The following is a 13,713-nucleotide window of genomic DNA, read 5'->3' on the forward strand; positions in this document are numbered from 1 at the left end:
AAACAATTTTATGTGAATTTCATGGTACACACTGTATTTTTGACCTGGAATGCTTTGTGTGTTGGAGACCTACGCCCTGACAAGCATACCAGAATTAAGTAGTCCCACATCATTGCATTTCCATCGCCAGAATTCACAGTGGGGATTGGGGTTCTATTGCACACATCAGTTTTCTAATAAAGTTATGCTTAATCTTCTTTAGGGGTGACAAGAGTTTTAGTAATAATTAAATGGTGCTTTCTGAAGGGTGGTGCTTGTCTGACAGGCAGTTCAACTATGTAAGGCACTAAGCCTTCTTGACCTGGTTAGCATTTGCTGCAATTAAGTAACATTATATGCAAATCCTTTGACGAGTGAGCGCACAATCCTTTTCTAAACACTTGCAGTATGACATTTCTTTTGTCAGCACATGAGATTAATGTAGAAGGTGAATTATTTTTGGGTGAAATGCACCTCAAATGCTACAGCGGTATAATCATGGTGATTTCCCGGGTAGATTTTTTTTTCTGCAGTTTGAAAGCATAATAGGCTGTTATTTCTTTTCTTTTTTTTTTTTTATCAACGGTTTGTTTCACATTACCACATTTAGAAGTGGCATTTCTCCAGTGTTGGATAGAAAAATACAGTTTACAAAAAGGATAACTGGAATACCTAAGATGCCAAATCTACCTACTATGCCAAATCTACTATGACTATATTGTTTAAAAAAAGTGTGCAGAAGCAGAAAGTAGTGCATTAACCATTGTTTTCTTTGAAAGCCTGTCATTGAGCCAATTAAACCAAGTTAAAGCCCTTCATTTCATTTCTGAATATAGTATAATAGAATTGGCTTTGTAACACACTGGCATTGATATCGTGGAGGGTTTTTGTCAAGCCGCAAATCATTTAGGATCAATAAGGGAGCAAGCGTGGATTAACCTATAAATCATGACAAGGTAATATGTAGAATCTGCTGCAAAAGGCCAAACACAGCAGCACCTTTACAGGAGTCACCCAAGTAATCAGCAAGTTTGCAGTACTGTCTGCGGTGACAGATGCGACCTTCCCATCCGCATTTGTCTTAAGGTTTACATCACCGCAACAAATGACGTCTCCGGCATGTGCCCAAGGAGGAAAATCTAAGAATGCTGGCATAGGCAAACCCTGACAGTCTGTAGCTCTCATTTTCTTGAAGGATGTGACGTTTCTGCAATAGATGATGCCTGCTTTCACAAAAGTGCTTTAAAAAAACGATTGTCTGCTACTAAAAAACCCCCAGTAAAATTATAATATATACCAAAGTATCTTCTTAAGGGCTTTAGTTTTGTTCTAATTGTATTGTCAATTAAATGTATGCATTCCAAGGTTTGCCAATGTTAAATATAGGATGCATGCTAAAAATAGATATTCTATGCACAGAACAATGGCGGTGCCATGTTTTATAGTTTGTTTATTTAGCAACCAGGCACATTTATACAGAATTCAGTTGACGTGCGTGTGTGTGTGTGTGTATGTATACAGGATTTTACAATTGTTTCCAATCAGACTTAGAACTTTAACTTCTCAATTTATGAACTTATGCTGGTGCTCGTATTATGCATGAAAAGCTGACTCTACAAAGCTAATGTGAAGACTATGAAAGTGTAATGACAAACTTGACCTATTTATGATCCATGATTATTGCAATAATATATTCATGTGTACATACAAAATGTTTATGTACATTTTATTTAAAGCCTAAGAAGATGGACATAACTACAATGGTGTATTGGTGCCAACATGGGATTAAAAAAAGAATTAGAAGGAAAGGGGCAGGGAATGTCCAAGTTTAAAACTTAACATTTTCAAGTTGTAAGTAGAAATTTTCATGAAAGAAAAAGAACATTTTCAGGTAGGAAAAGGTTTTGTGTTTAAAACTCAAAAATTTGTGTCTTTGTATGCTCTTCACTGGAACTAAGGGGCACAAATATGTTTCAGTATAACTTTCCTGTGCACAAAGCGAGGTCCATAAAGACATGATTCTCCAAAGTAAGAGTGAAAGATCAGATCTCTGACCTCCACAGAGCAGGAGCACCCGAGACATCAGTGCTCTACCTCACTATTTTGAGCAAATCCTGACTAAAATCTAGTGAAAATCTTTCCAGAATTTGGAGGTTATTATAACATAGGTTCTAAACAAGCACTTATAAATGTGTTTAGTCAGGTTTAGTCCACATACATACTATTTACCAATCTCTCTGACCAAAGAGGGTCAAATAAAATATGTCTTTAGCATGGTTTCCTAAGCCAAATAACGTTCACATATACATGTGATAGGATACAAAGGATCTGCTACATAGGTCATGATGGTTCATGTTTAGAAAATTAGAAATGCTGGATTTGTGTACAGCTTTGAAACAGTGCGTTTTATTTTCAAGTACATAGTTTGTTCCACTGAAATGCTTCTCTCTGACAGCTAGTTGACGTCCCTTGTTTTAGAGCATGTTATTGAAATTTAATAGAATATTTTGCACAAAATATATAACAATAAATATAGTGGTTAGTAAATTGCCTATAGTTTAGAAACATAAAAGAAATCACTAAATACATTTGGATTTGAGCCATTTATATAGTGTTCAAGAAGTGTTTTGTAAACTCCAGCTTTGAAAATGCAAACCTTCTCCCTGCGTGCACGGCTGAGAGTGTGCCTAGATTTGATCTGTGTTAAAAGCCTTTCAACAATTTAAGGGTCATTTGTTGCTCTTTAGCAAATAGACCACAGAAGCATTTAACACAATCATCTGTGTCTTAATGTTAACTTCTCTTGTGCACTGCAAGAGTATAATTTAACCTCAGGGAGGAAAAAAAAAAAATAAGTGAGGAAATGTCGGTTTGAAAGTGACTGACCCTTTCTATAGATTCCCACAAAAGCACTTTCAATGCTTCAATCTGCCGCCTAATTTGGCGGCAAATGTTGTTTGCCAGTGGGATCTACTCCATCAAGGTCTTGCTGTTGTGTGTCTGGAGATGCCGTGCTGGTAGGCTGTGGGGAGGCTTCCTGTTGGTTGCACCATGTAACACAGTTAGCTGCACTCTCCTCACACCCTTTTACAGACAGCACATGTAGCCGTGACAAATGACACCCATGAGCCAAAGGTAATACCTAAAGTAGATTGCCTGCTCAGGGCACAGGGTCGGGTTTTCTGTTTCCTTTGTGGCTTCTATCATAGACTCAGGACTTGTTTTCACTTTTATCTGTTGCGCATATAGTGAAATATGATAGCATATGTAATTTCATAGCATGCTAATGGATGTTTAGTTGTTCGGGAGTTTTATGTAGTACATCTACGTAATGGTATGTGCCACGCTTCTTAGCCTTTTTTCCTCACTGCTGATCATGTGTACTGTGAACTGGCTGGCTCTTGGAACGATTCGTCCATATTAAGTGTAAGAAAAGCACACACTGAAAGCATTGTTCTTGTGTAACACTGATGCTGACAGAAATTGTATACCTTCCTACCCCCACACATTCCCTACAGCAAGGAAGTTTTTGGACCGTATGCAGGACACAGGACTTACAGAGTGCCGAGTATACAGTAGCTGCTTGCACTCCTGCTCACTCTTATTGCTCATAGCACTAATATATGCAAAGTCTATATATATAAAATTTCATCTAATTATTGCAACGTGTGTCACTTTCTGAAAACTTTATGTACTTTCTAGATGGCCCCTTTCTCCCTCTTTGGGCTATGTTCTGTTATCCTTGACGTCATGACCAGCTGAGCTGAAATCTGCCTCATTAAGCAATCTGTGGAAACATCTGTTTCATCTGCATCATCCTTGTAATGCATCATATTTCTCTTCCTCTCTCTCTCTTTCTCTCTCTGTCTCGGCAGGTGAAGGCTGTAAAAAAAAAAAAAAGACCAGTTTCAGTGTCTCTGTCCTCACTTTAGCTTCAAATTTCTGCGTTTGGCTGACAGTAGAATTCAGTGTGGTCTTCTGCTGTTGAAGCCCATCCACTTAAATGTTGGATGTTTTATGCCTTTTGAGCTGCGTTTTTGCTCACCGCTATTATAAAGAGTGGTTATTTCCTCTAACTAGTCTGTTCTTTGACTTCGCTAATTGACATTGGCAAAGCTTTTCTCTCCACAGAATTGCCACTCTCTATATGTCTTTGGTTTTTCCACACTATTCTGTGTAAACTGTGCATTCAATCCCAGGAGATCAGCAGTTTCTAAAAGTACTCAAACTAGCCAGTCAGGCATCAACATCACAACCATGCCACAGTCAAAATATCAGAGATTCTTTTATTCCTTAGTTTTTCTTTTGATGTTTTATTTGAACATTAACTGATCTTATGTATTGCACTGCTGCCATATGATGAAATGTTTTGGGTGATTGTGGAAGTGTACAGGCATTCCAAATTATGTGGTCACTGAGTATCTATATATCTTCTCTCTCGCTCTCTCTCTCTCTCTCTCTCTCTCTCTCTCTCTCTCTCTCTTTCTGACAGGAATCACTCCTACCCTCCCCAGTGTCTCATTAGTGTAGCTAGTGACATCCACACGTGTGTGGCAGGGAACCTACACAAATGCCATGTCCAGAGGCAAAGTTTGCCCACCATGGCATTCTGCCCGAGGACACAAACACAGCTAGGTTAAAAAAAAAAAAAACCCAGACACCAAGCACTAGGTGAAATAATGAAATGCTGCAATGTTTGCAGTGCAAACTGGGTAAAATTACACCGTTATTATTAAGAGCGTCTGCGAAATGTCGGTGTGTTTCAATTTAGAAACGTGCAATCTCTGATCTCCTCTGATAAACGGCACATTTCAGTAAAATACCTTTTGCATCTAACTTGCAGAATTTATGGAAATGCATATGACTTTCTTTTCTTCAAGATGTTTTGTGTCAGTGATGAAAACGCTGTTATTGGAAAACAGCTGACAATGCAAACATGAAGCACGAAGGAGAAAAAGATCAGAAGACTATTTTTCTGTTGAGCCCTGAGGCAAGTGCAGCAGTGTGCTCACCTTCAGAGACTGATTACGCGCAGCTAGATACAGTAACTCCACATCGAAATCCAACACAACAACAACAACAACCGTAATATGCTAATTGCCTTGTTTTCATGCTTTTAAAAGTAATGATAAGTCAGTGGCATCAGGTGAGGTGAAGTATATGAGTAAGACTTGTCATTTCCAGGAAGCTCTAGCTCCTGGTCTGATGATGAGGAGGCAGCAGCAGAATTAAACGACAAGCTGCCTTGACCTCCACAGGGGGTGTCTTAATGATGGAGAGACAGCGAAGCAGGGCGACAATCTGTTAGCACCCTCCCAGCCAAGATGAATAGCCCAATTTGTGCTGGCCAGCATCTTCAACATCAGCTCCAATGTCTCCTTGCAGCTGCTGCACCGAATTCCTGGCTTTGGTAAAAAAAAAATGAGAGCATCACATGAAGGAAATCTGTTCAGCACAGCCAAAGTCAATAGTTTTATTGTTGACCAAGAGACAGTTCATTTTGCCTACAGGAATGTAGTACAACATATAAGACATAACAAGGAGAAAAATTTGTGTTTGAGGATCCCAATATCCAAAACTGCAATTTTAATACAAATTAAGTGCACTTACACCATTGATGTTTTGTACCAATATAAAATATTTTCCTCTCTCCTTTCTCCGACGCCCTTGTGTAGCATCGCAGTTCACTTATCCGATATGTAATTATATTTAAGTATATAAAATATGCATAATCCGCTTCATATTTAAATCAAAACTGGGTTCTTCTTTCAATAGGAGTGGAGGGGTGAGGGACTTCCTGTGTATGGGAGACAGAGCCTGGGGGTATGAGTGCAATATCTTACTCATTTGATTATCTGTGGGAGCTGGAAACAAAATGAAATAACATCTAGCAGATCTACCCATAGGGCAGCTTCTGCAGTGTGTGTCTGGCAGCTAGATGAAGAGATGATGCAGCACACAGATTTAAGCATTATATTCATCATTAATTTCCATCCTCACTCTTTGTTTGTAAATGGCAGTTATGAAGTGGAACACAAACTACCTACCATGTTAACTACCTCGAGCGTTAATATCACTAAACGTACTGAGAGTTGTGCTAGGATTGCACTTCGGACACATCATTATGTCATTTAGGTAATTTTCTTGTCTCTGTTCTTGACTTGAAAAAGCCTCTTTTCTTTTCCTGACTTCCCTTAAATGACTATGTGTCCCTGCATTGTGTACTCGTAAGCCAAAAGCTGATCCAATATACCAACCTGGGAGTACCAAAATAGAAATAGCTTCAGGGAAACAATTTATGATATCATTTATGATATTTTGGAAGTATATTAAAGCAACATATCTGTCTCTTCAAATACTAGGGAACTACGGTCTAACTGATTTTGACCCAACTATAGCCAAACAAGTACCTGATATTGATCACGTGAATCACATATACATAAAACTATGAAATATGATCAATATTTTTTTAATTACAATTACATAATATATTTAATGTCATTTCATTAGCATCAAATTCATTCAAGCCTGCAGGCTTGTCAGGTTCTGCTCCTACAGTAATTCCTACTTACTGTTTGAATAATTTAAATAGCCTAATATTATTACTATTGGCACCTGGATAATACCTGCCTCTCTGAATGACTTCTCTCAGGGAGCTCTGTGTTCACTCTTACCAGCTCTGCCATAACTCATAATCTTCTATGTGTCTGAGTCTCATATGTTCCAGCAGGTTTGTTATTGCCACAGTATTGAGCTAACCTTTTTTCTTTTTTCTTCTTTTTTCGTTGTGTGAATGTAAGAATCTGTGAGTGTTTCCTGGTGTGCATGAAAAAAGGCTACACTTGCAATCTAAAAAAGAAATAAAGACCCAGCATTTATATTTTTAATATCACGATCGATACCTGAGAGGAAATATCAGTAAAGGAAGTATCAATATTTCACTATCGAGTCACCCATGCCTAGATGGCAGTGAAAGTCTATCTGATGCTGATGCTAGATTCTTCTGTAATACCGATTTTGACCTTGTTCATATACTTTCAAGTATAGTCTGATCAAGGTTACTGCGTGTTTTGGAGAGCTTTACTATGCGCATGCATATTATTAGCATCAGCACATAGCAGCAGGAGCAGTAACAGGAAGATCGAGATCTGGCCACGTTGAACACTAGTCTCTGCAGGTGACTCATAACTATTGTGCCCATTTCTGAGACTCATGGGGTGTCCTTCATCTTTTTAATTAAAAACTACCCCACACATGACCAATAATGTGAGTAGCTTTAGCTGTCTGCTGGATGTCATCGTACACATACGTTGGTGTAACATGTACTGTAATTATTATTCCTTTGCATGAGTGAAGCATATTATTAGATGTCTGACACACTAAAAGTTAATTAGCCCTGAACAAACAGCACTAGGTTATTGTTAGCTATAATGCACTACAGCAGCTGTTCATTAGCCCTAAACAACCTGCTCTAGATTTTCATTAGTGATCTTGCACAATACTAGTTGTTAATTCATTCTAAACATGCGTTCTCCAGCTTCCCCAACTCACTATACTAGTAATGTGTTATCCATGAATAAAGCTAATACTAGCTGTAAATTAGCTCAGAATATACCTGCACTAGCACTTCATTAACTCTATCACACTATACTAGCTGTTCATCATTCTTGAACGTAATGCACTAGTTCTTTTTTTGGCTCTAACTTGCCATGGAAGTAAATATACCACTGCTGAGCTGTCAATAAAAATGTAAAATGTACAACTATATAACTACATTTATTCCCTAACAGTCAAGGTCTTTGGGTAGGACAGACAGGAGGAATCTTTGTAATACAATAAAAAGCAGTTCTAATAAAATTACGTTCTTGGGAAAGGCTCCTTCAGTGCTTCTTTGATAGATAAGAGCTTTGTTTTTTTGTTGTTTTCGTCTCAAGTGCATACACTTTCACTTAGATCCTGTGGTATACCTTCCACCATCAAGCAGGAACTAAAGGACTAACAGGGATGCTTGTTTATGTTGTTAATGCATAACCACAAGACCATTCTTCTTGAAAAAATAGCCTCATCTCTGAAAAGACAAGTGATGCACATTTAAAATGTAATTTAGAAATAATTTTCACGGAATAATTTATGAAAGAATTTTACAAAACTCATTTTATATTGTATATTGTTTATTGTCTGAAATAATTTTACATAGCCAATAGATCTAGTAGGTTGAGTTTATGAAATATGTTTGTTTTAAACAGACATATAAAATCTTTACTGTATTTGAAATTGCTGAGGCTGCTTGAATTTGAATTTTCCCCTGTTTCTCACACATTCACTCTGTTCTAACCCGATGGCTTCTCTAAATTTCCTGCATCGTTTAGTTGGGTGGGTCATGAGCTATATGTGGAATGGGGTTTCTCTCAGGTCTTTATATTTAAAGCACTAATGTCAACACACAGAGCTCAAGTAGATGAATAAGATGGCATAACAGTGGATATGGATAGGGAAGGATGTTAGTTCGCATTTATATTAAGCTTTATAGTTCGATATTTGTCTTTTGCACAGGTTGTTTATTTTTATTCACTATTTTCACTATCCTTCTAGTGTATTTATATCCCTCAGCATGCAGCAGATAGAATGTCCTGATGCATTTACAAGTAGTCATTATAGTTTAAGTTTTAACTTTGGATATTTATAGTGTGTGGTTTCTTGAAACTGAGCTGAATTTGTTTCGTTTCAGTTCCAGAGTGAGTGTGCAAAATTCCATCCATCTGTTGAGAGGAAAAAAAAAATCCTGATTTACAAACCTGTCAAAATATCAACATGTACATCCCAATCGTTTTTCTCACCCTAATGGTTAAGCAGAGATTCCACTTTACACACTAAGCCTTAAACTAATTACCTCCATGATGCACTCTAAGTCTAAAGCTCAGAGCCATGCAATGTTGCATCGAGCTCTTAAATTTACCTGAAAAAAGCTAGTGGTAATTGAAGTGATTTTCAGAAAGCGATTAATCCTTCAGTTTAATTTAGAAATTGTCTTTTATCAGGAGTCAGAGCTAATTGGATCACTGGCCCATAGCAGAGAGTCGTGTGAACATGACTCACAATCTAGCCTGTTCACCCTACATCCTGACCTTCGAAAGCCCTTAGCTCTAAGAAGGCATGGAGGCTTAGGGAACAGGTGACTCACCACACATATAAATGGCTTTTATCAGAATAATCTCCACCGTTCTGAGTGACAGCGTAATCAGAGAAGGTGTAGTAATTTTGTGCGTTGGCTGCATGATGGTAATTGTTCCACTTCAGCACCATGCATCTGATATCTGGACTTCCTTCTTAGGTTACCACAGCACTTTACCAATATTACATTTCATAGGACAGCACAGGACTAAATATGTCCCTACTGGGTTACATTATTCTAATAGTTTAACCTCTAGACTGATTCCTGAACCTCCTAAACAAGTCATCTCAGGACGTATGGGGAGTGAAAATAGCATGTAGTAAACAGGGGCTTTGCCATTCGACTGTAGGTGGTTGTGATTGTAAGCTGAGAGTTTCCAAGTTTCACTTGTTGAGGCTTTTTTACAATGTATGGATTACATCACAAAAATGTTGAAAATCAGCATGTCAAACAGTTGTTCTTTACTTATATAAGATCTAATGAATACACAGACTGCTTGTGCCAATAACATTTAAAAGTTTGCCATAAAAAATACTATGGCATATGCCATCTAGCACGTCGGGAATACTGTTATACACGAATGGTCCACTTATAACCATTCTTATTTATTAAAGAAGTCACTTTATTTCAATGTTGTTGAATGTCCCTGAATCAAATTAGTTCCCCTTATCACCTATATTATAGCAATTATTTACTGTTACTCAAAATTTTCGCTGCTCCTCTAGAATTTATTAGAAACTTAATTAAGCAACTTCACTTTTTTTTATCTGGACCATGTGAATGAGTTCCATATAATACTGTACAACAGTCTCACAGCGTTTAGTGATTTAGTCACGAAATGCCGTGAACACATCTATTGATTCGTGTTCATGAACACGAATTTCCCTCTTTTTTCGTGTCACTCAACATGACTGCTTCCGTCTGGCTCTGTCTCCATAGCAACAGAGGCAGAGGATCATAGCTAATGCTGACATAAATGCCAGAGGTAATCTTTTTCTCAATTTTTATTAGGCAGAAAATATACGGTTAGGGTAAGGGTTATACTGTAATAAATGTGTGTCTCTAATTAATGCAGTCTCCTTAATTAACCAGGAGAATATATTTACTGTATTTGGACTGGAAGGAACCACAGACGATGGTTTATAATAGCGAGTATCTTACCATAAAGAAAGCAATAAAAACAAGGATAAAATCTCCTGCTAAAATGTTGAGTAATGTTGCTTAAAAAAATCAATAACAAACGAGAATAAAAACAATACAGCATCTGTGGTATCCAGTGGCAGAAAGAAAACTTTGGCAGAGGCACCAAAAATATTTCCTATAGAAATACATTACATAGAAAGTGTAATTTTTTTTTACACACACAAAAAAAAAGAGGAAAATTCGTGTCTGTAAACACGAATCAAGGGCTGTACTGTAATACTCATATGATACTCATATAAAACTATAACATATTAAAAAGAGTGCATTAATAAAACCCCACAGACATTATTAATGGCATCTATAATTAAGCACCACCTGCTGAGCTATTCTGCAAAGCTGTGGTATAAGTAAAATTAATACTGTATGTAGAACAGGGCAGTGATAAGACAGTAGACCTACTAGTGTTTTAGCCCAAAGCTAAATCCCTGAGGGCTACTGCATTACAAACTAAAATAAGCTATAATGTTAATGTAATCCTAATAATAATAATAAATAAAAACAGAATCAGAATTTTTTAATAATTTAAAAATGATATTAAATATTTTATAATTTAATGAAAATATAATACATTTTGTAAATATTAAAAATATTTGTACAATTCTATTAGAAATGTCACCTTAAATATTTGTACACAAAATGGAATAAATAAAAACAGGGCTGCAAGACAACTATGTTTATAATAATGCACTTAGAGTAATATTTTACAGTTTCATATTTGTTATAGTATTACAGTGTTTTAATAATACAACTTATTTACAGGACCAGCTGTTAATAATAATTTTTAAAAAGCTGTTTCTTTAAGCTTTCGATACAAAATAACAAACTGTAGATGGTAAGGTTTAATGTGCTCTAAATGTCATGGAGGAAGTTTGAGTGGAACACAATCGAATCCCGATGATGCCACGGCCAAGAAAGCAAAGATTGTGTTTTCTGGTTGGAAAGGATAGCAAAATTTCTCTCCTCTACCAATAACCTGACACTAAACAAACATGGCCATCTATGTGCTCAGGAATGTAGAAAAGGGTAGATAGCATTTTTTTTTTAATTCAAGTCTTATGCTGACTTGTGACATTTCTGAATGAGAACCGGATAGTAAGTAGGATCACCAAATTAAAGAGAACTGTGGGAGGGAGAACATCCACACCTAAAAAAACCTGTGCCATTTATGTCTAACATCACTGAGAAATGATTTATGAAGAATAATTTTATTTCTGTTACTTGATTAGAAGTCATAAAAAACATTGAAGCAGGGCTACTTTTAGCTAGTAAAAGCTTTAGCCTACCTGAGTGCCATTAATGGCAGGTTTACTGTTGACTTTACTGTGACTACAATTGGTGTGTATACAGAAAAATGCACAGGTATTATTTAATACACCGATGTATCGGTTGATGTGCAAGGTTCTCTTTAAATGTGTGTTACATGTATAAATACCCACCACAGTCACTTTTACAAACTACTATGATGTCAGATTTTAGGAAAATGTAGGCACAAAATACTGCTGCAGAGCAAATCCACACTGGAATGCAGGTGCTAAATGTGGGCTGAGAGAAAACTTCTTCCCAAACATTGTGTTTTGTAATTACTCAGGTGCAAAGTAATTACAGAGTGTTTATTATTTGCTCTTATTAAGTGAAGTTATTAGTTATTCAGGAGGTGGAGCAGAAATTACCTGGATCGTTACATTTTGTTATTCTATATTAACAGGCAGTGCCTCCTGAAAGCATCCTAACCAGATTATTATACTTAACAGCTTGGTGCATCATTTAAATCATCCACTAGATAGCTATACTGCACATTAGCGAGCCTTGTTGACATGCCTGCTGTGTATTCCGTTCGTAAACTCATTTATATTCCTCTGTGGCATACACAGAGTGAATTGTCTTGTTTGTACTACAATTATTTTTTTTTTCTGACTTATATTGCATTTTAATAAAAAACAGATTGCCTATCTCTTATCACAGCCAGCATAGCACAATACAGAAGGCATGTAAATAATTCTGTTGTCCTTTCTCCTTTCTGTACACACGGTGTAAGTGAAGTAGTTCCCAAAGGGCCGTAATGCACATGGTGTCTCCATCCCTGAGGCAGATTGGTCACACTGCTGTTTCGAGGTTCACTGCTCATTTTTAAAATAAATACACGCAAAGACAGGCTTTGTAATTGTTTTTCCATTCAATATTAATTAGCATAATTAATACCAGTTTTTTATTTTTTTAAGACTTAAGACATTAAGACTTTAATCCTGATTTGTTGTTTTATCTTCCATAAAATGTTTTTCTGCATTTGGTATGATTGAGTCCTTCATGCTCTAAAGAAAAGTAAATTTACACATTACATTTCAGTTGAGAGTCAAATGTATTTTCCACTGGAATGACTGCAATTATATCTTAGGAAAGACTGCCCAGTCATAAGGATGGCACTGCATCATAGCTTCAGTGTCCTGTGTACGATTCAGCACTTGGGTTTAAAAGTCTGTGCAGAGTTTTGTAAATTAAGTGGGTCTTATCCAGGTTATCCTGGAGAAAAAAAGGATAGGTGAATGAATGGATGGCTAAAATTTATTTTCTGGAATCATCTTAGTTATTTTTTGCCTATGAAGATATTGGGGCACTGAGCATCTTTTATAATCATTATTATTATTATTATTATTATTATTATTATTATTATTATCATTCTTATTATTTAGTCGTAGTAATCTAGTAGAAGTAGCAGTAATATAAATTATTTAATCATGCAATTGAATAATCATAAAATGTATTTTTATTTCAAACACAAACAAATAAAAAGTTCAGATTGTTCTCTACTTTGGCACATTTAGAAATGGAACTACTTACTGTGCAGATTTATCTGTTGCTTCAGCTGCTGGCAGTGTGTTAGCACAAGGTGGATTGGTCATGAGGGTCTCAAAACCTCACCTTCATGCCACAATAACTATTTGAGTTGGATCAAGCTGAATAATACCACAGAGTTTACTTTGAATGCCAGCTAAGCGTGTCTGGCAAGCTAGAAACAGCACACATTATCATCACAAAATATTTTCTCATTGCCTTTGCATGGGAAGTGTATTTGTGCAGTTTTTCACCTTTTGAAAGTAATATCTTTAAGATAATGAGGCATGAAATTGACTCCTATTTTTGCATGACCTGTGTCTACTGCCTCAATCCTTCATGTTCATGAGTAACAGCAAAACAGAAAGCAGCCTATGCTACACAAAATGGAAAAAAAAAATTATTCAAAGAATGTTCCACAGAAATCTTTCTAAGTATACTGTAACAGAACTTTTTTTTTAGCAGTAATCTAATTATCAATGCAAGTTATTTGGCAACTCGAAACAATACGAGCTCTAGATAATGTCCAA

The sequence above is a fragment of the Silurus meridionalis genome, chromosome 4, assembly GCF_014805685.1.
Source record: "Silurus meridionalis isolate SWU-2019-XX chromosome 4, ASM1480568v1, whole genome shotgun sequence".
In the NCBI taxonomy this organism is placed as follows: domain Eukaryota; kingdom Metazoa; phylum Chordata; class Actinopteri; order Siluriformes; family Siluridae; genus Silurus; species Silurus meridionalis.